General features: G+C 39.1%; 1 protein-coding gene across 2 annotated transcripts in view; it reads left to right on the forward strand.

Moving 5' to 3' along the window:
* The window catches only part of Tox3 (TOX high mobility group box family member 3), a 391,442-nt gene that overhangs the window by 262,111 nt on the left and 104,098 nt on the right, over window positions 1–25,233 (forward strand). The gene's annotated exons all lie outside the window — the stretch shown is intronic.

Genomic DNA, 25,233 nt, shown 5'->3' on the forward strand with positions numbered 1-25,233 from the left:
TATATATATATACACACACACACATATATATATACAATTAAACTATAATTAACCCATTTCAGGCTCTGCTCTCAAATTTCTTTGCTATGATCCTATTTCAAGGAAACATTTACATCAGAATTTTCATCATATTATTCTTTTTAAATTTCTAGAGCATGTTTTATGGCCATTACAGGTTCAGGCTGCATACATTCAACATGGAAATCTACTACCTCTAGCAAGAAGAATGACTCCTTTATGAAACGTAGATGGGACTATGCAGACCCAGAAGAAAGATAGTGATGCGTTTACTGGAGTTGACTGATGGAGAAATGGTGGGCAGGAATCCAGCAGGTGTTCAGAAGTAGTTGCAGAACAGACTTTGGGGAGAATACTTACCCTCCTTGAATCCAAGCCCCAGGCCCAGTTAGGAGGATCTTGGTCTGTTGATGCCCCCCAGAAATGGAGACTGGCATTGGTTGGAAAATAGCAAACACAAGAGTTAGTAAAAATAAGATCTTGGTTCATAAGAGGCAGAAGAAAGCTGATACCAGTTCTTCCTGAAAAGAGAAAATGAGGGTATCCAATAGACAGCACATGGTATCTGTGATGAATGCAGTGATTCTGGCTCAGTACAAAAGTCTACTGTGCCATTTTAGATACTTTATTATGAAAAAGATATTGTGCCATTAGTGAGGCCCACTACAGTACAGCCAAAGTGATCAGGGGCACAAAGATCTGTGAGTATTTCAAAAGGGAAGTGAAACGAGGCTGGTATTTTCCAGGAAAGGAGAGATGACCAGAAGGGGATTCACTGGTGACACAGCATTCTGAAGTGAAAGCAGAGAACAAAAGGTACAAAGGCCATTTGAGTTCATTGGTCTTTCACTCTCCCTCCTCCCTCTTCTGCTTCCCCAAACAAAGCAGGAGTGTCCAAAGTAATTGAATATTCACAGGAAGTTTTTAAATGTATGGGCATTTAAAATAAAGACAAAATATTAGCTAGAGATTTAATAGGAGAAAGGGAGAAAGAGAATGACAAATTATATAATTCAGACAGGGAGTGCCTACAAGGAAACATTTTGTGATAACATCAATAAATTGGAGAAAAGGAAATCAAGAAGTATTAAGCAATTGATATGCTCCAGAACAGGCTTTAAGTCAAATACCTGTATTCAAAAACCAATCTATTAACTATGTGAGTTCCGGTAAGTTCATTTACTACTCTGAGCCTCAGGACAAATGCAAATGTCTTCTTCACTGCATTTTTTTAGTGAAGATTTTAAAAAGATAATTTATGTAAAATGCCTAGAATTGTCCTGCCATGGAATGGGACTCACAAAGTGAGTAACATAAAATAAAATGATCTGTTATTATTCTGGTTATTATCAGTGTTGGTCTACATAGCACCCCTTGGAAATGGTTTAGGTTTTACACATAAGAAAACCAAGGTGCCAAGGCTCAGAGAGGTAAAATACTTTTTCCAAGATCACATGGGCACTAAATGTTAGCCTCAGACTGTCAGATCCAGGAGAGAAGAATATCGGGTAGGATCATGGAATTGTAGAATGTTAGAAGTGGAAAGATACTGACCAGCTCATTGTTTCCAAATGATAGCAGAATTCCGTCTCTGATGCTCTTGGGAAATGAGCCATTGGATGCTGTAACCTCTTTTGGGACAAGGATTTCACTATCCATTCTTGGATGGTTCCAATAATCACCCTGTTTTTAAAATTGCATTTTACCAAAATCTATTATCCTATATAACTCCAGACCACTGATCCTTGTTTTACTCTATTAGTCTGGGGCAGGATAAATCCAATGATTTGTTTTACTACTTTGTAAGAGGAATACATGTGATTCCCTTCCCACGACTTCACAGTAGACAAAATACAGTTCCCTGCCTCTTGACGTTGGGATAGTTTGATTTGGGTAACAGGTTTTGGTAAAGGTGATACTGGCAGAGGCTTTTAATAGGCATGCCATCTTATGGTTCTTACATGCCATGAGAAAAATATTCCCAGGGCACCTATTGATTTCCAAAGAAAAAGAAATGCAGGGAATAACCCTGAAACCAAACCAGGGCCTGGAGTCAAGCTCAGCCAAGGCTCCAGGAGATCAAACTGAAGATACACACAAGATAAACAGATGTTAGAATTAACGTGGCAATAGCTGACTAAAACACAGAGCAAAGAATATATTTACTCCCTTTTACACCTGAATGCTTGTCAAATAGATGGAGGCCACTATTATTCCTGTAAAATATTATCATTTTGTTCTCGTTTATCCCCAGTGCTGATAGCCATTCCTTATGTGACATGCATTTGATATCCTTCCTGTATGTAATTGCTCACTCTTTCACCCAGAACTGAACACACAATGCTCCAGATGTAGCATGCTCTTCACAGAATCTATTAGAATCATCACTGCCCTTCAGTTGAGAATAAGACTTTTATTACTGCAGCCTAAAATTGCTTTGAAAAAAATAAGCAGTTCTGTGGTTAGATCCTGTTGCATTAATTAAAACCCCCAGGTTTTCTGACTCAATTGCCAGCAACCCAGCTCCCAAATCCTGTACTGACACTGTTGGCTTATTTTGATGTGAAATATAGATTCCATTTCTCTTAAATTCTATATTGAGTTGGTTTTACATAGGATCCTGGCTTGTCAATACAACTTAAACCCTAATTCTGTCATCAGATATATCAACTATCCTCTATTTAGTCATCCATAAATTTGGTGAATATGGTACAGAATTTTCCTCTGAATCATCAAAGAAAAAAAATATTGTAGCTGCAGAAATCAGAACTTTGTCACTTATCTCTAGAAATCTGAGTGGGATTAGTTAAAAAACAGCCATAAATTCCTATTTTGTTTGTCTTTGTTTTGAGACAGGTTTTTGCTCTGTGGCTCAGGGTAGCCTGGAACTCACTATGTATCCTAGCCTGAACTCCCCATCTTCTTGCCTCAGCATCCTGAGAGCCAGGACTCTGCAGTACTAGGACTCATGCACCACCACGCTCAGAAACAAATACCCTTTTACCAGTGTCATAATCCTACCTATATTTTGGCCTATTGTTCACAAGAATATTTTCAGTGACATGGCCACTTGCTTACACCAACATTTATCAATCCAGCAAAGTGATTGGTACAGTATGATCTAATTCTGAAGAACCAACATGAAGTCTTGGCAGTTACTTCTTTCTTTTCTATGTGCTTCTTAGTGTTGTTAATGTTCATTACCTAATAATGATCAGGAAGTAATATTGAAATAATTTTTCTAGTCTTGAGAATCTAACTTTAGAAATTCATACAAAACTTCTTATTGTTGAGTTACCACAGTTTGGTACAATGTGCTCAAGAGATATGAAATATCAGGACCAGGTTCCCTCATTGCTTCTGCACCAGGATTGGCTGTGGATCACCCTAGATCCATCCTGGCCTCACTTTCAGCCAAGCTGCTCTCACATCAGTATCTTCCCACTTGTGAGACCTCTGCTGCAGGTGGGCCAGCTTACTGGAGCAGCAGCCCCCCAGACTCCCCAGGTAACACAGCACATCCTCCCCTCACTCCTGCATCATGCACTTCTCACCATTTGGGACTTTCCTGTTGCCAGTGAAGTGCAAGACACCTGCTGGGTACCGTCACATGAACAACCAGGAATTAGAGAGGAACCACAGTCCCTTGGAAATTCTTCTTCCTTCGTCCTCAAAGAACTATGACTGGAGTAGCTTCCCATAGTCTCCCAGACATCTAGTAGACTACGTAATCTGCTTCTCATACTGTAACATACTTCTTTGGCTCTTTCTCCTTCTCTACCTCATGAGCTGACAAGCTTTTGGTGCAGAATTTTCTCTCTAGGTGAGCAGATGCTAACAGTTGGCTTGCCTGTGTCCTCTCAGAATTCACTTCCTCTATGTACCCACACTTTATGACCACTGGTACTTTCTGTGTATCTCAGTCTACAAGGGAAGCAGCTTGGAAATTCTGGAGAAATAATGCCCCTGAGAGCAGAAGATAAATACCTCAGTGGGTATAAGTCCTCAGTGAGCTAAGTCCTCAGTGGGACTGTGTCCCATGGTAACTCATCAGTGTACTCTTCGTTGACTTCCTTTCCTTTTCTGTTTCCTCTCCCTACTCTAGTTTTGGTGTTTCTGGGACTACCTCCAAATAAATTATTTTCATTTAAAAGTTGGATTCTGGACCTGCTTCTTGGAGACTCCAACCTTAGGCACCAGGAAACCTGAGACTTCTTTTATCACAAGGACCTCTTCCCAAAGGACATCGTCCCTTCTCATAGGATTTTGACAGGGTAGGTAGTCACCAGATGGGTTTTAATTCTGTTTTATATGCTCATATACTATTTCTGAGTAAAAGTTAGTCAAAGACAAATTATCAAGCTTTACATTAGTGTGCTACCATAGTGTTTTAGCTATTTGTCTGCAACATCTTGTTAGCAGACCTCACTTTTCTATTTTGTTTTCACTAAAGTGCTATTTCTAATATTGAAATAGGTAAAACCTTCTAACATGACAAATGTACATGTGAAAGAAAAGAATTGAAAGTGTGTTTGTCCACATTACTCTAAATCTGCCAGTCTGTTATTCACTTAGATATATTCTCCAAAATATGTTATCACTTATACACATTTACACGCATGCGCGCGCACACACACACACATACATATTTTCCTTTTTTATTAACGAGTAGAAACATTTATAGTTTGCAGACTTTTGAATGTGCACTTCTCACTTGCAAGAAAATCTTAGTGATCAATATACATAAACTTGCCTTATGCTTTGGATAGTTGCGCAGTGTGGATCCGTTTTGTAATCTTACTTCTTTGATATAACCTAAACCCTAACATAATCTAAAACCGTGAAACAGTTGTTTTATTTTCTCAAAGTTCTTCAGTCTGAATTGAACCCAGCTGGACAGTGTGGCTGGTCTTGACAGCAGGTAATCTTGGTGTTCTCTGTTTAGGGCTGTGCTCAGTTGGGACCCTGGATGTGTGGGACCATTCCACACAATGTCAAGGTCTCCTCTTTGCCTGTGGCCTTTCTGTGTGGCCTCTTCAGCAGAGAAGCTGACCTTCCTATGCAGTAACTTAGGGCCCTGGAAACCATCAGTCTTTCCTCTAGGTTAGGCCAGAAACTTGCCTATCCTCCTCTCTGCTGCATTCTGTTGAGGCCCAGCCCGTTTTCAGGGTGAAAGAACATAACAGGGTTGTGAGCATAGACAAATGTAGCTCATGGGGAGTCACCAATCTAACATACTACAACAAGGGCCTTCAGGAAAGACAAGATCAGGGATCCTAACCAAAGTACATCCCCCTTGATCAGTTTTATCTGTGGCATTTTGTTTGACAAGATAATTAGACTTTTAGTAATGGTTGAAAATCACTGGTTTACACACTGAGTTATACAAGGATTTATAGAGACTGTATAAACTTTCCCCTCCATTTGTCCCATGAAAGGTCTAAAAATCTGAATGGTCATTAGCCAAAACAGTCACAACTTCCTCTGACTCATGGTCCTAGGGTCAGTGCACCCAATTCCTGTCCTCTTTCTCACTCTTCTGTTTCTTACTTATTTCTCAGCTGTGGGTTTCTGTCCATTCATTTCTGGGTTAAACACCATTTATTGAGCATAGGCTATGAGTCTGGCACTGTTCCAGAAGGTCCTAATTCCAACAATTCTAGCCTCAAGTATAAGAATGATGGGCCAGAGCCAGCTTGGGCTATCTCATGAGTCCTAATTATACTCACCTCTTTCCAACTGCACATTCAGTGACAACTTGTTAGTGGCTTGTAATTGGTCACAAAAATTTGTAAATGCTACAAATCAGGACTTTTTTTTTTGCCTTTCTCCCCAAAATTAGTTGTTAAATATTCAACAGCACACTCTGGACTTAATCTTAAATCATATTTTCTCTCAGGCTAAGGTAGATTTCTTTACCAGTGCCCATGCTGACTTATAAGTCTCTAGCTCTTCAATTACTTATTCATTCATTCAATAAATATTTATTGATCAACTACTATGTTATTTATACCATGTCTAAAGGTCCAGTTGCTACTTTTTCCAGGCAGAAGTGTGGGCCTACTGTTGCTAGACTTGATTTTTTAAAAAAGAGAAGTATATCATATTCTTATCTGATCCTGATAAGAATTACCCAATTTTTGAAAGTGAACAACAAATTGAAAATTTAAAAATCCCACCTAGGTCAAAGTAAACATTATCTTGAAGTTGCATTTGGTATAGGGGACACCAGTTTGTCATCTCTGTTCTATCCCTAACAAACAAAACGTAGCATCAAGGCCCTGCCCTCTCCACTCTCCATTCTCAGGATTCTTGCTACAGTTATGCCACTGAAAGACAGGCACACACATGGTACTTCAACCTCTACCTAGTGTCTATAGTGGTAAGTTTTGTATATGTGTTTAAAACAGCATCCTTGAGGCTGGAGGTATAGCATATGGTAGAGGTGTGAGGCCGTGGGTTCAATGCCCAGCACCAAAAGAAAAACAAGTCCTTTGCTTAAAGGCCTTGCAGGGCTCCCTAGCAATGTTCATGTCTTGATCTCACATTCCACTGTGCTCCATATTTTCTCCACGGCACCAGCCTTTTAGTTTACTGAATTGCTCATGTAGCCTTCTGATGTAGGGCTTGCTTTTTCCTTTCTGCAACATTGGATTTCCACCTCATTCACTTAACACAAAGATTATTTCATCAGAGATTCTCCATTTTCTTAGGCCATTTCTTTTATTCGACTCTGTGATGACTGTTTTGCTTCTCTTTAGCACTGTGATATGAAAATGCACTTCGGAGCCTAATTAGCTGACTAATCCACTGCTGTCCTCTGACTTCAGCACCACCTCTCTGCCAAGACCATGCTCCTCAAGGGCTGCTCCTTGTCTAAGACAGAGCACAGCAGGGGTACAAAGGCAGGCCCATCTTCTTCCTCTGGGTAGCTGAGGCCTCTGCAGAGCTTCCTTAAAGTCTAAGACTGCAGTGTTTGCACATTGCTTGTCATCCAGAGGTCTCAGCAGTGTTGGAGTGGAGGAGCTGTTAACAGGTGGGTCCTCTGCCCTGGTGGATGGATTAATGCTGTCTTGTGCGAGTGGGTCAGGTCTGGTGGGGTGGATTAGTTCCTGAGAGAGTGGATTATCAAGAAAAGTGGTTCCTTCCTGTCCACTTTCTCCTCACTCACCTGTCCTTTCTCCACAGAGTTTTTTCCCTTTCTCCTCTGCCATGTTGTGTCACAGCCAGGGAGCCCTTCCCAGGAATGTAATACTATGTAATTTGTACCTCTCAGCCACTGGACACATGGGCCAACCCTCTTTTCTATTTTTTTTTAATTGAGTTTATTGGTACAATCTAGGTATACAATACAGTTACATTCATCTTTGGGATTCTGTACCTTTACATAATAGGTCTTGGTTCTCATTTTTCCCCTTGTGCCTGCCCTCCCTTCACCCCCTCCTCCCCTCCTCATTTACAAACACTTTATTTCCATTTTTTCAGTTTCTCATATTTTTTCCTCTCCCTTATTACCTTTCCCGCATGCTTCCCACTTTCCCTGCACCTTTAGCCCTTTACTTCCTATTTCACATTATTAATCATCTCATTAGGATCCTGTGTACTATTATAGTTTTTCACACCAAAGAAACTATTCGGTATTTATGTTATCCATCCTCAGGTATTTGATAATAGCCACACAAAATGGATTAAGACAAATGCCCATCCTTCCTTCCTTCCCCCTCTCCTATAAAGAATGGCTTCATCTGCTGGTGGCTTCCCCATCTTCTTCAGGCCTCCCCTCATTTTCTCTCATGGGAATTTTCCCAATAAATCTCTTTCATGCACAGTCTTGTCTCAATATGTTTCTTGGAGGAGCTAAACTAACACAAGCATCTGTTATGGTGACAGATTTATATTTATAGGTGCAATTATTTGGCACATGCTTATCTCTCAGACTAGGCTAGAATGGCAGAGACCAGATCAGGAATATATTTGCCTTTGGCTTCCCAATTAAATCCCAGTACCTGGCACACAGTGGGTACTCATAAACCCTTGTTGGTTTAACAGATTAATAAAATAATTGGAAAATATGATGTGACAGGAAAACAGAAGATATGGTCAAATATAGTACATGTAGTATATGCCCTGACTATAATTTGAACTAATTTTAGCATTGGAGGTGAAATTTAGGGATTGTATCCTTGAAACTGAAGTAAATAAATAAAAGACAAATTCAGTCAGTTCATGTAGCCCATGTGGCAAGGTAGGATCATAGGTTGGATTACATTTCAGTGTACTTATAGGAGGGAATTCTGGTTTCTTCTTCCCCAAACCATGATGGTTTCATAACAAAGAAGAACTGAACCAAACACCATTCAAGACCGACAACCTCAGAAGCCATAGGCAATGAAAATAATTGACAAAAGAATTTTGGGATCAAACTCACTTGAAATCTATAACTTTTCTCAGGATTTTAGGCAAGTTTTTTTGCCTTTTCAGATTTTGATATAGCCATTTGGGCCATGAAGAAGGTGGCCTGGGTTCTCTGAAGCACTTCCAGCTGAGACAACCCTGGGTTTTTAATGGATGGAGACAGTGTTTAGAGAAGGTGTGGCCTCTTTCTTGCTCTTTACTGTATTCCCAGTTCCTACCTCCATACCTGCTTGAATGAATGAGGAAAACATGAATGGAAGACCCATCCTCTATCACCTGGGTACACATACCCTGTGTCAGGGCCCTGATCTGGGCTAGCAGGGAAGGCAGGAAACAGCTGTTTACCTTAGAGGGAGTGGCTGGGTGATTCTACCTGTGTAGATTTACCCAGGTGTCAAGTGGAGAAACTGAGACAGAAGATACATGTATTTGTTTCTTCATGTTAATGATCCAGAAATCCCAGATTCTTTCTCTGCATTTCCCTAGGCTCTGGTGGAGTAGGAACCAGGCCTCTTTCTAAGCCACCATGGGGTCAGACTCCAACTCTTACCATTTCACCTTCACCTTTTCATTCTTACCCCAAGTCATTCTTTCTCTAGTCATGTCTCAGGGGAAATACCAGTATCTGAAGTTACGGTTTTGCCTATATGCTGTCTGTATTCTTCCACTGGAATGTAAAGGTTTTGAGAATTACTTGTCTTCAGTGTCTTATCTCCACAAGTGGAAGAGTGCACCTGGTGGGGCTGCTCAAAAGATGGATGTTGACTGATGGGCAAATGAGGCTTGCTGCAGGCTGGCCTGGTCCATTTACCAGCCTGAAGGGTGCTAGAAGTTCCCACCATTAAAGTCACCCCAGGGCCGGGATTTAGCTCAGTGGTTCAGTGGCCTGCCTTGCAAGCGCAAGGACCCGAGTTTGATCCCCGGTACTCCCCCCAATATATATATAAAGTCACCTCTATGGGTTAAGTCAGCATTCTTTATTCAATCACAGCATACTACGGTCACAGTTTCTCTTATATCTCTTACCCTAAGGTATTTCTTTAATTCATCTCTTCCCTTTAATTTAAATATATCTACTAAAAATTCAAATTGTATGTCATGACTATAAATGGAAACCAACATCACTTTCCATAAATAGAAAGTAACCATAAAGAGAAATATAATGATCACAGATCTTAGTGCCACGGGAAAATTAAATGGAACTCTAGTTCAACATATGTCTTTCCTTTTTTAATTGTAGGCATTTTCTTGTATGTATTTACAAACATTATTTTGATACAATATGTGTATGTTATACCAGACTTTCAAAGGAACCCATAGAACTTTTCATAACAATCTCAGAGTAGAGATACCAAGATACTGTTGGTCAATAGTCCAAGCTTGAAGCCTGCTATTTCTTTATTAAAGAGGAAAATCAAATAATGTTAATGTAGTGTGCAAGGCATGTTAGCACAAAGCTAAGACTTCCTCCCTTATATAATCAAAAACACTAAAAGTAGATAGAAGGGAGAATTATTCTATGTGTAATTTAGGGCCTGTGCGCACTAAATTACTTTAGGTGCCTTGATTTATGGGATGGAAATCCCAGATAAATAGGACATAAATGATTTAGGGTTAAATTGTAAATACACTGGAATCATTATTTTGGATTAATTTATTGGTTTATCTCACTAAATATTTATTGAGGGACTATTATATACAAAGCTCATGTTCAAAGCCCTTGTACTAGGTTCAGACAGCCCTCAACTTATGATGGTTCAGATTACCTTTTATTCACTTTCGGATGGTATATACACAATATGCATTCAGTAGGAATAGTGCTTTGTATTGTGAATTTTAATCTTTTTCTAGACTAGCCTTATACAGAAAGATATTCTCTCACAGTGCCAAACCTCCTAGCCAGTAATGTGATAACAAGGGTAAACAACAAAGTGCTATATGGCACAGTGTTGCCAGCATTTTGGGGATACAGGTACTGTATTTAATAAGTTACATGGGATAGTCAACACTTTATTATAAAATAGGCATTGTATTAAATGATTCTGTCCAACTGCAGCCCAATTCATGTGTTCTGAGCATGTTTCAGGTAGCTAAAATAGGCTGTGATGTTTGGCAAGTCAGGTGTAAAAGTTGCAAATTACAGAATTTTTAATTAACAATGAGTTTATTGGGCATATAACCTCATTGTAAGTCTTGGAGCATCTGTACCTCCTGAACACGGGTGGAGAAGGGGAAAAGGGCTATGTAATGATGGTTATTTTATAGTCCAGAATTTTAACAACTTTAATATCTTGATACCTTTTATGTATGTTCCTATTTTATATCTTCGGCTGTGTGGCCTTATCTTTTGAATGTCTGATAGTTTAAGATTAGATCACAGTGTCAATAAAAATATCCTAAGATAACTTGAGAGTATAATTTTATTTTCTTACAAAGATTTGTTTTTATTTTTAGTAATCAAGGTAAAGGGAGCTCACCTAGTTGAATCAAATATTAAGTTTATTCAAATCTGGGCTTCATCTTTTTTGAAGCTCTTAGCTTTCCTCTTACTAGAACAAAATAGGGCCAGGGATTTAGCTCAGTGGTTCGGTGGCCTGCCTTGCAAGTGCAAGGACCTGAGTTCAATCCCCGGTACCAAAAAAAACTAAACAAACAAACAAAAAAAACAAAACAAAACTAGGACAAAATACTTGACATCAACAATTTAAGAGGAGAGGATAGTTTCAGAGGGTTCAGTCCACTGGCTGGCTAGCTCCAGGGAAGAAATGGCATCATTGGTAAAAGGGTATGGCGGACAAGAGCTGCTCAACTCATGGGAGCCAGGAAGCAGAGAGGGAGGATGGGGGTCACAAGAATAGACCCTTCCAGTCATACCCCAGTTACCTACTTCCTCTAACCAGACTTTAATTGCACATTCAGCTGTGAACTCATCAATGGATAAATCCACTGATGAGTATAATGCTTCTGTGATCCAGTCACCTTCCAAAAACATCGCTCTGAACACATGAGACTTTTGAGGAACACTTTGAAGCTCCACCAAAACATAGCGCTTGTATACTTCTGGATCACTCCTAAGTCTCAGGCATAGCCCTTTATAGATATTAGTTTAAAATTTAAAATGCTTGTCATGGCCCCTTTTCCTTATTGGGTTCCAGCTTACTCTGTTTTGTGTTTTTGTAACAGAACACTGCAAAACCGAATAATTTATAAAGAATAGAAATTTATTTCTCAAATTTTACATACTGGAAGTCCAACACCAAATGCTAGCACTTTGTGAGTACCTTTGTGCTGTGTCATCTTGTGGTGGAAGATAGAAGGGTAAGAAAGCAGAAGAGAGCAAGAAGAGGGCTGCATTAACTTTTGTAACAACCTAAGCTTGCAATAACTAACCCATTCTGCTGATGACAACATTAATCATGATGGGGGAGACCTCTTATTAGGCCCTGTGTATCAATACTGTCAGATTGGGGTATAAATTGCCAACACAGGATTTTAGGGGACATTTTCAAACTATAGCAGGTTCTGTTTTCTCACTATATGGTAAGCAGACTCCATTCATGTGGTAAGGTAGCCAGAAGCATAGCTCATCTTCTCTGCTGTTGACTACTGCTTGTGAATCTGATGAAGGACTTCAGGAGGAAAAAAGACTGAATGTTGAGCCTAACCCATATGCAATTGCCTTTTCTTGTGAATCTTAGCCCCTCAAGTACTTGCTGTCTTATACCAATATCTGTCTTGCTTTTATAATTTTTTTCTACATAATAGATTGATTTTTTTCTACATAATAGAACAAACATATCTACTATTATAAGCTGAGGAGTATATTGAGGAATACATAGGAAAAATAAGTTATAAAAGAATGTGTAGGGCTGGATCAGTTCAAAATATGAGTTAAGTAATTTATTAATTAAAAGAATATGTATAATGTAACCCTAAATGTATTACAATAAAAATATTGATAATTTGTTAGACTATGCATAGAGATATACCCTGAAAAAGTAGTCACCTCAGTGATAGTATATGTCTATAATCCCAGCTATTCAGGAAGTTGTGGTGCAAAGATTAGAAGTTTGAAGTTAGAATTAGAAGTTGAAGCCAGTCTGGACAACTTAAGTAAGACCTTGTCTCAAATAAATAAAAATAAAATAAAAGGAGCTGGGGATGCAGCTTGACGCTCTTTGGGTTTAATCCCTAGTATTGCATAAATAAAAAGTAAATAGATAAATGACATTTTCCTATTTTGGAAAGCGAAGATCAAAGAATATCCAGCTATGTGGGGAAAGCTATGGTGTCATGGCAAAAGGTATGCTGTATTTTTCTTTTTAATAAGATACAGTATGGGTGGCCTCTTACTTCATGGATTTTCAAGTTGATGAGTTACCTGTAGGGAACCCATATTATTTATTGGGCCTTGCTGTTATCTACTTGACCTACAATAAAAGGGAAATCAAAACTATAGGAATATTCTAACTCTAAAAAGAAATTTGCATAGCAAAACTAATTTTGACATGCAACTAATTTGTTTTTGTTTGTCGGTTTGTTTTTTGTTTTGTTTTTTGGTACTGGGATTGAACTCAGGTCCTTGTATTTGTGAGGCAGGCTGTGGCACCACTGAGCTAAATCCTCATCCCCACACAACTAATTTGAAAAGGACTGCCTTCTTGGCAAGACAGATAAATATACAAAGAGTGCTATAATTTATATAATGGCTTTATTTTTTAAAAATTTTTAAATTGAATTTATTGGTACATTCTAGATAGACAATACAGTTACATTCATTACTGGGATCTTTACATGCCAGATCTTGGTTTTCATTTTTTCCCCTTGTCCCCATCTTCCCTTCACCCCCTCCTCCCCTCCCCACCTTCAAACACTTTAATTCAATTTTTACATTTTCTCATATTTTTTTCCTTTTCCCTTACTCCCCTTTCCCTATCCTTCTCACTGTCCCTGTACTTTTGGTGCTTTTCTTCCTATTTCACATTGCTAATTGTCCCGTTAGGATCTTGAGTACTATTTTAGTTTTTCACACCAGAGAAACTATTCGGTATTTACCCATGTGTGACTTATTTATTTCACTTAGGAGTATATCCTCAAAATGTACCCATTTACCTATGAACGAATCTTCTTTCTCATTCTTTATGGCTGAGTAGTATTCCATTTTATAGAAAACCACATCTTCTTTATCCAGTTTCCAACTGATGGGCAGATGGGCTGTTTCCAAGTTTTAGCTATTACAAACTGTGCTGCTATAAACATGGGTGTGCATATATCACTGTGGTATGATTCTTTTAATTGTTTTGGAAAGATACCCAGCAGAGGGATGGCTGGGTCAAATAGAACCTCTAATCCTAGTTCTTTGAGGCATCTCCATATTGACTTCCACAGTGATTGCACCAGTCTGCACTCCCACCAACAATGGAGAAGGGTTCCTTTCTCCCCACAACTGCGCCAACATTTGTTGTTGTGTGATTTCTTGATAGCAGCCTATAATGGCTTAATTTTAAAACTCCATTTCATTGTTTCACAAGTGAGTAGTGAAATCCAAATTTGTAACTTAATATTTATCTGAGCTAATTTTTTAAATTTTTTGATTCTATTAAGATTTCTAGCCCTTTAAGATGATTCCGAGCCTGAGTTTTGCTTCCATCTGTGTTAACTAGTGCTCCCATCACCTTGTCAATTAAAAAATTCAGTAGGTATGTCTTCTATTTCCTATTGAGTAAAATATTAGAAAAACTGTTTAAGATTAAGAATCAAATTCAGAATAAAATGAGATTTTGTTAACCATTTCTCTCTAGGTTTTCAATAGTAATAGTTGTTCAGTCTGCTTCCAGTCTACTTGGTCATAGCATAAATTTATTCCATTTCCCTATACTCGGAGTTGCCAAATATTTTGTTTTCATTCAGATCTCCTTGGTGAACTAACTTAGACACGGATCATAAAAGCTAGCTCATGTACTTCCTGACCTATTGTCTTAGCTCAGTAGATTGGACCAAAAGTGAACATTTGCTGTAGCCTGGGCCAGTCAGATTCTCTACCTCAAATTTGGCAAAGAGGCACGGAGTCTGAGTCTTTTCACTGTGGGATGCCAAACCCAAGGGTCGTGTCACTTAGTTCTGAGACCACCATCACAGGGCTGCTGTGGTGGGCCATGTACAAGAAGATAGGGGACTGATCTGTGGGGAGAGACAAAAAATAAAAAGAACCGAAGAACGATGTACCAGCTGACAAATAGAAATTTGAGACCAAAAATAGGGTGAAGGATGAAGAGAATAGCTGCCTATTGACTTCCAGGTTCCCATAAGATGGAATTTTATAACCTGTACACTGTGGTTTTAAAGTAATCCCCCTTTTGGCTTACACAAATGTTGTGAGTGTGTCTCTCCCAAATTTATATGCTGAAGCCCTAACCCCTAGTATGTCAGAATGTGACTGTTTTTGTAGATAGCCTATTTAAAAAAGTGATTAAGTTAAAATAAGACCCTTAGGATGGGCCCTAATCCAATCTTATCAGTGTTCTTATGAAAAGAGAGAATTGGAACACACAAAGAGACAATAGGTTCATGTGTGCACACAGGAAAGACCATGTGAAGACACAGTGAAAGTACAGCCATCTGTAAATTGAGAAGAAAGGCCGAAAGGAAAACCAAGCCTGCTAACACCTGGAGTTGGAACTTTAGCGTTCAGAACTGTAAGAGAACCGTATTCTGTTAGAAATACCCCCTGGTCTGTGACATCTTAGTAAGGCTATCCTAGTAGACTAGCACAGCAAGTTTAAGTGAATTCCATTGCTCCCAGTCTCATGTAACAGAAAGCAGATTCAACTGTAGAAACCGGAACAGGAAGAGATCCAGGTTTGGTTCATCAGTGACTCATAATGCTGTCAAGGATCTCTGTTCTTTCCGTGCTCTTCCCATCGTCCTCCTCTCACCACAGCAGTGCTGATCTCAGGTTACATCCCTCCGTGTTGACAGGGTCACTGAAACACTGAGAAACATGACTCGGGAAAAAATGATTACATTTTCTGAAATATTTCTAAAAATTAAAAGCTTTTCTCTTCTGCATATGCGTTACTGAAATGCATCATAACCAATGACTAAACTAATCACTGCAATAAAAATAGGTCCATTATGAAGGATCTATCCCAGATGAACATGGCTGCAGGTTGAAGAGCAGGACCTATGCTAAATGGAGATAGGATTAAGAAAAAGAAAGAGGAATGAATTTGGACCAACAGTGTCTTCCTGGTTCCTTTTCAAATGCTGCCTAGGTAACAAGATTATCAAAGCAGATTTTGGCAAATGTGTTACAGAACTAGAGGCACTTTTGTTAATATCACTCCTCTGAGTTATCAATCTAGTTAACATATACAAAACAAGTACAAAATATTTATAGATTTTTATATTTTTATGATTCCGGGTATTTAAAAATTCTGTATGCATTCTCTTATTTGCTACAGATAATAATAACTTCACAGAATGTGAAACTCCTTTATAAGAAGCTCAGAGTCATGAAATAATTTGTTCAAAAACATACAGTGTTTGCTCCCGGAACAGTGAAAAACATGACTAGGAGGCACATGTCAGTGAGTGAAGATAGATTAGACTAGAAAAATAAAGGAGCAAAATCATAGGAACTTAGGTAAGGTTATGCAGACCTTGAGTGTCAAAGGAAAGAGTTTGAAGTTGATTAACTATAGAGTAACATCTTAATCTGAGGAATAATCATGATGAAATGATATTTCAGGAAGGTCGATCAACCGTTGGTTTCCCCCAAAAAGTTCATAGGTGGCTTAACCATATACCATACAGAAGAAACTGGATGTGATTTGAAATTCATTCATTTTCTTTCAACTGTGTAAGAGGCTCTGTATTCGGAAGTAGGAATGAGAGGACGAATATGACAAAAATGGTTGCATCCCTTTACCAACTGATGTCAGAAGGATCTGTGTTAATCAAGATAGGCTAGACCATGCTGTTGTAACAAAGGTTGATATATAATAACTCAATACAATCAAGATATACTTCTGCTTATGAAAATTCTAAGGCACGAATGGCCATCTTCTGTCTTGTACCTATGTAATCTAGAGTAGCTGTCCTTCAGGAATGTCATAGGAGGGCAAGCATCTTATGGGGGATGCTTACCAACTCTTAATTGTCTCCGCTTACATGTTCCTTCTGCTCCCAGCAGACACTGGTCACACAGTCTCTGTCCTAACAGCAAGGAAGGGAAGTACATGGTAGGGAGCATGTGAACACTTGGTGAGCAGTTAACTGTCTCTGATACAAGATTTTCCTTACATAAAGATTTGTTCCTTTTTTACTCACTTACATAGCTGTACTATGCAAGGAGTGATTATATAAATATCATTTTAATGACAACTTCTGCTCAAGGAGAAAAAAAACATCATATTACCTTGCTTTCAGACTGTGGGCCCAAGAAGGTAAAGAATAACAAGTCACTGCCAAAGAAAGGTGACATTTTTATTTCTTTGCCCCGCAGTGATATAATAGGGGAAAAAAAAATCTCAATTTGCATCATTTTGCCTATGTACTACTTTTGTGTCCTTAAGCAAGTCATTTAACCTCTGTGTGTCCTACCCTTCCACATAAAAAACCCTAATACTTACCTATTCTGAGAGATGTCATGAGGATTAAAATTTTAATATATATAATGTGTGTGTATATATGTAAATGTCCAATAGCACCACAACTGACACACAGAATTAACTTATTAAATGTTAAATGCATTTCCTGTGTATGAGTCAAAGTAAATTTTAGATCAGAATTTCTAGCCATGATTTTAATGATATCCTTTATGTAACCTCTTGCATCAAATGTAACTCAGCTTCTCAGCCTTCAAAAGTCCATTATATCTCACTCGTCACCATGTCCCCTCGATGACTCCCCAGCATCTTATCTAACCATGCTCTTCCCTCATCATTCACTCATAGCTTCAGCTAAACAATTTCACTTACTGAGAATTTTACTAAGTTTCCGAAAAATTCTTTCCATATCACTCATTATATTACTGTAAAATTTTGGAGGCCCCTTCCTATCACACCTATCCCTTCAGGAGGATCATACCTTCTAACCTACTGACATCAGGTTTTGCCACCTGACCTGCTTGGACCAGAGTGAAAAATGAGCAGAAACTTTGAGAGCCATAGTGTCCTTCTCTTCTAGCTCTTTTACTCAGGTCACAAGACCATGTCTCAGATAGAAGGACCTGCTTCAGTACTGGTTTTGAAATGAAAATGTGGGAAAGAGCAGTGCACTGAGCAACATAGGAATGTGACTGAGAAACAGTCCTTTGTGGCAATGGCTTTCTAAGATTCCTGGGATTATTTGTTGCTGGCTGTTGCTGCTTCAAACCCCCACCACAAACAAAACTACTTCATATGTTTAAAGTCTCCCTTTGTGATGTTTTCTTCCTTTTTCCTTCCCCAAATGCTGTCTTTCAAGTAGCTTCCTCTAATTACTTTGATCCTAAATGATCTGTCCTTTCTCCAAGCAACTCCCAACACGTTATTGGTACCAAGACCTGTAAATAAATGCTTGTTGACTACATTAGTCAAAGAATGCTTCTCCAATGGAACTGATTACAATATATTATTATTTTTCCCCATGTCTTATCATTTTTATTGTGGACAAAGGTCTACAATACTTTCTCCATTTTTAGAACCTTAATATCACATACTTAGAAAAGTACAGTAAATGTTTGTTTAAAAATGAATGACATGGATTCTGATTCTGGATAGTGAATACTCATACTCTACCTTGTCTCTTGGATTGAGCACACCTACAATATTTGGCACTTAGAACACACAGTGGGAACTCAGTTGATGACATTTCCAGATTTAGGAAGCTTAGTCTTTTAGTAAAATGATAGCTGATAAGTGGCTTTGGACTTCTGAATAGGTTCCTTATTTCTTTCTTTCTTTTTTTTTTTTAGACCAGTTAAATGCAAAAACTTTCTTAACCTCCTTTCTTTGACCTTGAAAACTGACTACTGTCAAAGAAGTTAACCAGAAAGTTGGGTCTTTTGTAATTATAAATTTGTTGTACGTATGTGTGAAACCAAGCCGAGGGTTGTAGCAATCTGTCTAGATTCATGGCTACTGTGCTGCTAAAAAGCTTTGGGGAGAGGCACTTGGTGAAACAGCCATGGGATCAGAAATAAAAAAAAAAAGATAAAGAAGGATGGTTATACTCCTTGTGATGGTGTTTGCATACCCATTCACATATCTTATAAAGTTGTCTTTATTCTACAGTGCAGAGGATGTTTTGAGGAACAGTAGAAATGTTCTTCTTAAAGAAATGTTATTTTTTCATGGGAAAAAACAAAACAGTTAAAGACATGGTAGCATTAGGCAGATAGGTCAATATGCAAGCAAATTGGATGGGAAAAATCAAATATGGTTTTAATTTAAGAACTAAAAAAATCCATGGCACTCACAAAATTTGTTGTGGGTAAATAAGAGGGGGACCAGTGGAGGCAAAGAAAGCAACAGATAATAACAGGCAGTTTGAGACTCGCACACAATGTTTGAGGCTTGTCCCTTTTTACTAGGTATTTTCATCTGAAGATGTTTTAACCAAGCTCCAGTTTTGAAAAAAACTTCACAATTCCACGGTGATCCTCATTTTCTGTCTTCCTTGGGCTTCTGGGGTATGTGGGTTAGAGAAGTGGGGAGAGAAAATAGCAGTGCTATTTCACTGCACAACTCCAGGGGGCAGCATCCACACTAAACTTAATAACAGAAAAAGAAATGTATTTTTCTTGCACACAGGGAGCCTTGATAGGGAGGGAACATGATGTTTTTCCTGAGCCACATGCATAAATCACTTTTCTTTTTGACTTCTATCATATATTTAATTATTCTTCAACTCTCAGAGCCCTTCTTTAAATTTTTTTTAATATTTTTCTTTTTCTTCAGCACACTGTTGAGAAAGGACAGAGTGAGTAGATAAAGCTAAATGATTTTACCTGTCTCTTTAAAAAGAAAATCTCTTATGCCAACTAGTCTCACTTCTTTAAGCATGTTTTTTAAAAAAGTGCAAATCCTCTAATCTAACTTGTAAAACATTTAATATTTTGGATATAAGGTTTTAATGGGCATCCAAAAGTCACAGACTGGACAATGGGAGCTGCCGGACTATTGTGCACTGGCTGCAAAGCCATGACGTGGCTCTTTCTCTGGGGTCAGGAGGTCAAGCTCCATAGCATTAATTTTGCTGAGTTTCTTTGTTATAAATAACAAACAAGGTCATTTATTTTCATTTTCTTGTTTCTAATTGCATGCATCAACTCCCAAGGATGAACTCCATAAACAGGTGGCTGGAATGCTGGGGAGAAAACTTGAAACTCTTCCAGAAAAAGGCGCATGTCCCACTCTGGCGAAACAGTTTGATGAGGTAGAGATTTAGTCACTGCAGGATGTGCACCTGCACTATTACTCGGAAAGCAAACACTCATCTGTTTGGCACACACAGATCTATGTAAATTAGGGGAGATTATTTTGCTGCTAGTCCTTGGCAGTTCTGTGATCAAATGCAATTGTTTCCCATTTCTTAAGAAACAAAATCTTTATTAGACTCAGTTCTTTTCTAGGTTACTTTTCACAGCTTTATTGTTCTATGCTTATTAAAAAGAACATGCCATATAAATTAAGACTAAAAACATAGATGCCGATCAAAGAAAAGATGTCACTGGAGGCTCCAACTATGGAAGATATTTATGTGTGATGTACCATGCCATACAGCATTCCATATAGATCTGACATGGAAGGGTTTAATGAATATCTGCCCAATGATTTTCTCTCCTTAATGCCCCTATAGCTACTTCTTAGTGAAACACACCTACACACACCCACATGTGCATGTGCGGGCACACACATACACATGCACTGACCCCCACCCACTTGCTAAGAAAGTACTGGGTCTTTGGAATGGTCTTTGTTCAAGGAATGGTCTTTGTAGGCAGCACTGCAGGGCTCCTCCTGCTGTAAACCTTCTGGGCTTCCTGATTTTCTATCTCATATTAACCTCCTCCCCCATCACTACCTTTGTCTCTTTGGGGAAAAAAAAAAATCTTTTTCACTTGAGCAAAATAAAAACTACCCAGTATTTGTTTCTGGAGTGTAATTATAAACTTCATTGTACATTCTTCCTGGCTTTGATGCTTATCTTGAAGAGTTCAGTGAAAATAAATTGTTTTTATGAAAGCAGAGAAACCATTTGATAAACACACTGTCTCTGAAAATTGTTCCTGCAAAAGAGGTCATTCTTTCACTTTGGAAGAAATAGAATATATTTCAGAAAACAGGCAGGACAGCAGTTTAGGATTTCTGTGAATACAGAATTTTTTTTTAAAGATAGGGTGTAAATACACTGAAAATTGCACACCTGATTGTGTTGAGTATATTGACTTCTAAAATAGCTTTATTGAAGAGTTACTTGGGTCACAAGCAAATATTTGATGCATTTTACATTTCTGGGAATGAATTCTTGGCTTAGTACTTTTTTGCAAGTAGGGTTTTGGGGTTACTGTTCCGTAATTTCTATATATCTGTCAGAGCTTATGGGTGTATCTATTCTTAGTAAAAGTAATAGTCCCTGGGGAAAATGATTAGTTTTTTTTAGAGCTTTTCTTGTACTTGGTGGTGAAGAGACCAACATGACTAAAATTGCTTTTAGTTGTATGAGAAGCAACCTCATGTACACAACAGAATGTGTATTTATTATCATGAAGGAAAAGTTTGTTTTTCCCCTATTTGCCCATATTCTTGTATTTCTGAGCAAAATAAAAATATTAGAATAGCCCGAATTTCCAGACCAAAAAAGTTGAGATTCATTGAAAACTGAAACTAAAAATAACTATGCATGGGGACTTTTTTTTTTCACACTCTAACTTCTGTGTGGAACTCTCTCCTGGTGATTAGCCCATAGATACTGCACTGGAGATGTGTAACGAGAGCCCCAAGTTCAGAATTCTTTCTCTATACAATGTGTATGATCATTATTGTGAGAGCCATGGTAGGTCTTGATTTTGTCTGCATGTGATCTAGACTATGAATGTGAAGTGTTGATTCTCTGATATGAAACTCTCTTAAAATGCAGAGATGAGTTATGCACACTTATTAAGAATCCAGGCTGGATGCGAATGCTATGCTTTATGACATGAAGCCAAATTCAGATATAAAACCAACTATCAGACGTTTTACCAGTACAATGCATTAGCTGTTACTATGGGAATAGATGAGAGGAAACTTGAGTAGATTTGGCCTTGTTAATTTCCATTTGAAGCTGCTGTTAATTTGGCTACATTACATATTGTAAATGAGGATCATAATATTTGGATAGGACTTTTCATCACCAAAACTCAAGAGATTTAAATTATATATAATATTTAATAATATCTTCATCTCATCTGGGCAAGAAGAGTAAGCAGGGTTAAATTACTTTCACAGATTCCTGAAAGTAGGAATCTCAGTAAAATTTCTGGTTATAACAGTATGTTTAGCTGTAAGGCAGTTCTCTTGGGGACCTTCTTGCTTAATATGGAGCCAGATAAAATAGAGAAATAAAGTTTTCAGAGTTCTGTAAGATGTAGTATTTTTATTATTTAAACGTTTGTGTATTTTCCCCTATATTAGAAAGAGATTCTACTATTCAGTTAGAAAGAAAGTAGTAAGAGTGGCAATTTTGACTCAAATCATATAAAAACCCTAAAGGAATTTTCTTATGCTCAAAAGTTGATTTTGGTGGTACACTGGATTCTTCTGCTATCTTTAATCAATAGCTGTTAGCACTGTTCAGCATAGATTCAAAGCATACTTAAAATATATTGTTGGGGAAGTTTCTTCAAATTCAAGATTTAGTATAAAGGAAGCCTTTGTCGATAGCATTTCATAAACAACAGTGCTGACAGGCTGAAAAAGGTAATACCCTTAAGATGACAAACAGTACAACAGTTTCAATTGCCTTAATATTTTAGAGCATTATTTTACAATTTTTAATAGATGGGCTCCAAATCCCTTGTAACTCTTAAAGTTAGATATATTTCAAATGCCACGGAGAGTTTAATCGGGTGAGTTCTAAATAAAACAATATATAATCAGTTTTAGCATACATGAAGGGCCTGAAACAGGAGGGTCCAAAGGGCCTTACTTACCCTTCCTTTCTAAGGTAGATTGTTCTTATCCAAACCAGAGGTCTTGGATGTACTCTTCTCAAATTCTCCCTTAACTAGATTCCCTATAAATAATATATCTTTATTAAAAGTCTTCTTTCCTTTCCTACTTCCCCTCACTCCCTTTCTTTTCTTCCCTCCCAATTTCCTTCTAAACACCCTTTCTTAAATGAATATTTATTTATTACAAATGAACTGTACCAAGCGTGATGCGAAATTCTTGGAATCTTGCAGTCCCCAGTAGTGAGCACTGCCTTCTCCCTGGAGCCTTCTTTTACAAATTCCATGGAGGCCCAGAACCTGGCATCCTTTATACTAGATGTGAATTTGTTTATCAGATTGCTTCTCTCAGCAGCAGCAGCAGCTGTGGCATGGGCTGATCCCCATGTGACTGGATGGGACAGGGTATGTGTATGTGCAAGCACGTGTAATACATTTCATAGTTCCTTTAGGACTTTTGTGTTGTGTTGAGATTCTTTTTCTCACCCACAGGTTTGTATAAATAGTGTCTGGCACACGATGGGTGCTCCAAACTGGCTGCTGAATGCATGGAGATTGACTGGGCAAAATAATCAAGTGGGCAGTTTTCCCAAATGACCAGTGATTTTTCTCATTCTCCAGGCCTCGACATGCACATCTTAAGTCTCATCATCCCTCCTCTCCTTAGTCAGAATCTGTACTCCCAACTGTTGCTCACCTTATACTCTAAATCATAAAAATAAATGCAGACTGATGACTCCCCAAAGGTATTTGCTCCTTAGCAAGGAAATGACTTAAAGGAAATATATCTAAAAGAGTGGCCAAGACGTGCTATGGATGTGCCTGGGTGTTCCTAACTTCCCAGAGCCTTTTGGGAGAAAGTTTTCACTTCAGTTTTACAATGCTCAATGCAACACTTCAGCCTACATGCAATTACTCCTGGCCTGGCAGCTAGCAGGATTTCCACTGCAAAGAGTATTTGTATTCCTTATCCTGGAGGTCTGATTACAACTTCAGGTTTACTCTCTCTGTAACTTTGATTTTACTTTCCTTCATCCTCTGTAATCAAGTTCATAGATTGCTCCAGATGTACCATAGAATGAGCAGAGGCTGAGGAGTGAGTGTATAAAGAAAGATTCCATTTCCCAGCTATGTGGGATCCTCTTAAGAGCTATTTGGGGGTGAAAAAGTCTTTTCTGGCACCCCAGATGGGCAGGCTGCTTCTCTCTTGTGGCCAGACCCTGCACTATATGCCAATGTTAAATACTCATAGTTGAACTTAAATGATGTTCTCTTTCCCAACAACAGGTGGCCACTGCAGCCTCCAGCTCTGATTGGTGGAAAGGCCACAGGCGCCTAGTGGCCCAGAGAAAGGGCCTCTACTTCTGTGTTTCAAGAACTTACTCAATGGGGTGTTGTCCTGATAATATCTCAGCGTACTGCCAATTTGTGCAACCCGCTGGGCCATTAGGGAGCGCCGCTGGGTTGTCAACTTTAAATGGAGACTCCGGAGAGGCGACCAAAGCTTTTTCGCGGGGTTGGGGGAAGATCAGAGTCAATCCAGGGACAATATGAACGGTTGTGCCTTTCCTGAACACATGCGGCTCTCTCGTGCAGTCCCCTGACCCACATCTGTGCTAAGAGAAAAGCAAATACACACACTTTTACTTCGTTGAAGTTTATTTTTTTCAGCTTGGTTTCAGAACGATCATATTGAGAGAAGGCACACGCACAGGTGTTACAAGCCTGAGTATCTACTTCGAAAAACGGAAGATATGAAAAGAAGTCCGTGTAATGCTTGTCCGAAAAAAGTTCAGGCCTCGGGTTAGCAAAGTTTGATCGAGGGGCTACACTGTTAGCGAGTGTTAGACGAAATATTTCAAAAATTTTCCCGTACTGTTCAAGCAGCTCACAGATTACTGACTTGGGAAGGGGAGTACCTCTCTGGCTTCTCTTTAGGTTTGCCTCAGCCAAGGCTGAAGTCCAAACTTTCAAATTAACTCAAAGCTATAAAGTCGGGGGGGGGGGGTAGTTTAAAGTAAAGAAAGAAAGAGGAGGTGGGTGATTGCAGTGTGGGGAATTTAATCACCCAGAACCTTTTAGGAAAATAGGGGCATTTTTCTCTTAGAGAACAGTGAATGATCCACCTAGATCCAGTTACTCAAATGCCTTTCGTATACAAACATGAGCAAAGAAAATACGAAGAGAAACGACAGGAGGCTTAACACGGGAAGCTTCAAGTCTTCCTACCTGTGAAAGGTCAGGCCCCAACACCCCTTCTCGGAAACACCACAGGTGTACTTGGGGTCCGGGGGCCCGCTACCAGGAGGCACTCCTGCAGGCCAGCTGCTGGGCTAGGTGTGTCCACGAAGGGGACCTTCGGGGGACAGGCGGGGAAGGACGGAGGAGCCCAGAGTCGGGAGGAGTGGGGCGAGCAGAGAGCGAGGGAGGAGGGGCGAGCTAGGAGTGGACGGTGAGGGGATGCTGGGGCCCAGGGAAGTGGGGATCGGGAAGGAGGCGAGCGGGACGCCAGGGACACAGGGCTGGCCGAAGCGGCGGAGGAAAGGAGGGGAGCGAGAAGCGCCGCGAGCCGGCGGGGACAAAGAGGGAAGGGGGGCGAGGTG

Source organism: Fukomys damarensis, unplaced genomic scaffold (assembly GCF_012274545.1).
Source record: "Fukomys damarensis isolate Sample0158 unplaced genomic scaffold, DMR_v1.0_HiC HiC_scaffold_32, whole genome shotgun sequence".
NCBI lineage: Eukaryota > Metazoa > Chordata > Mammalia > Rodentia > Bathyergidae > Fukomys > Fukomys damarensis.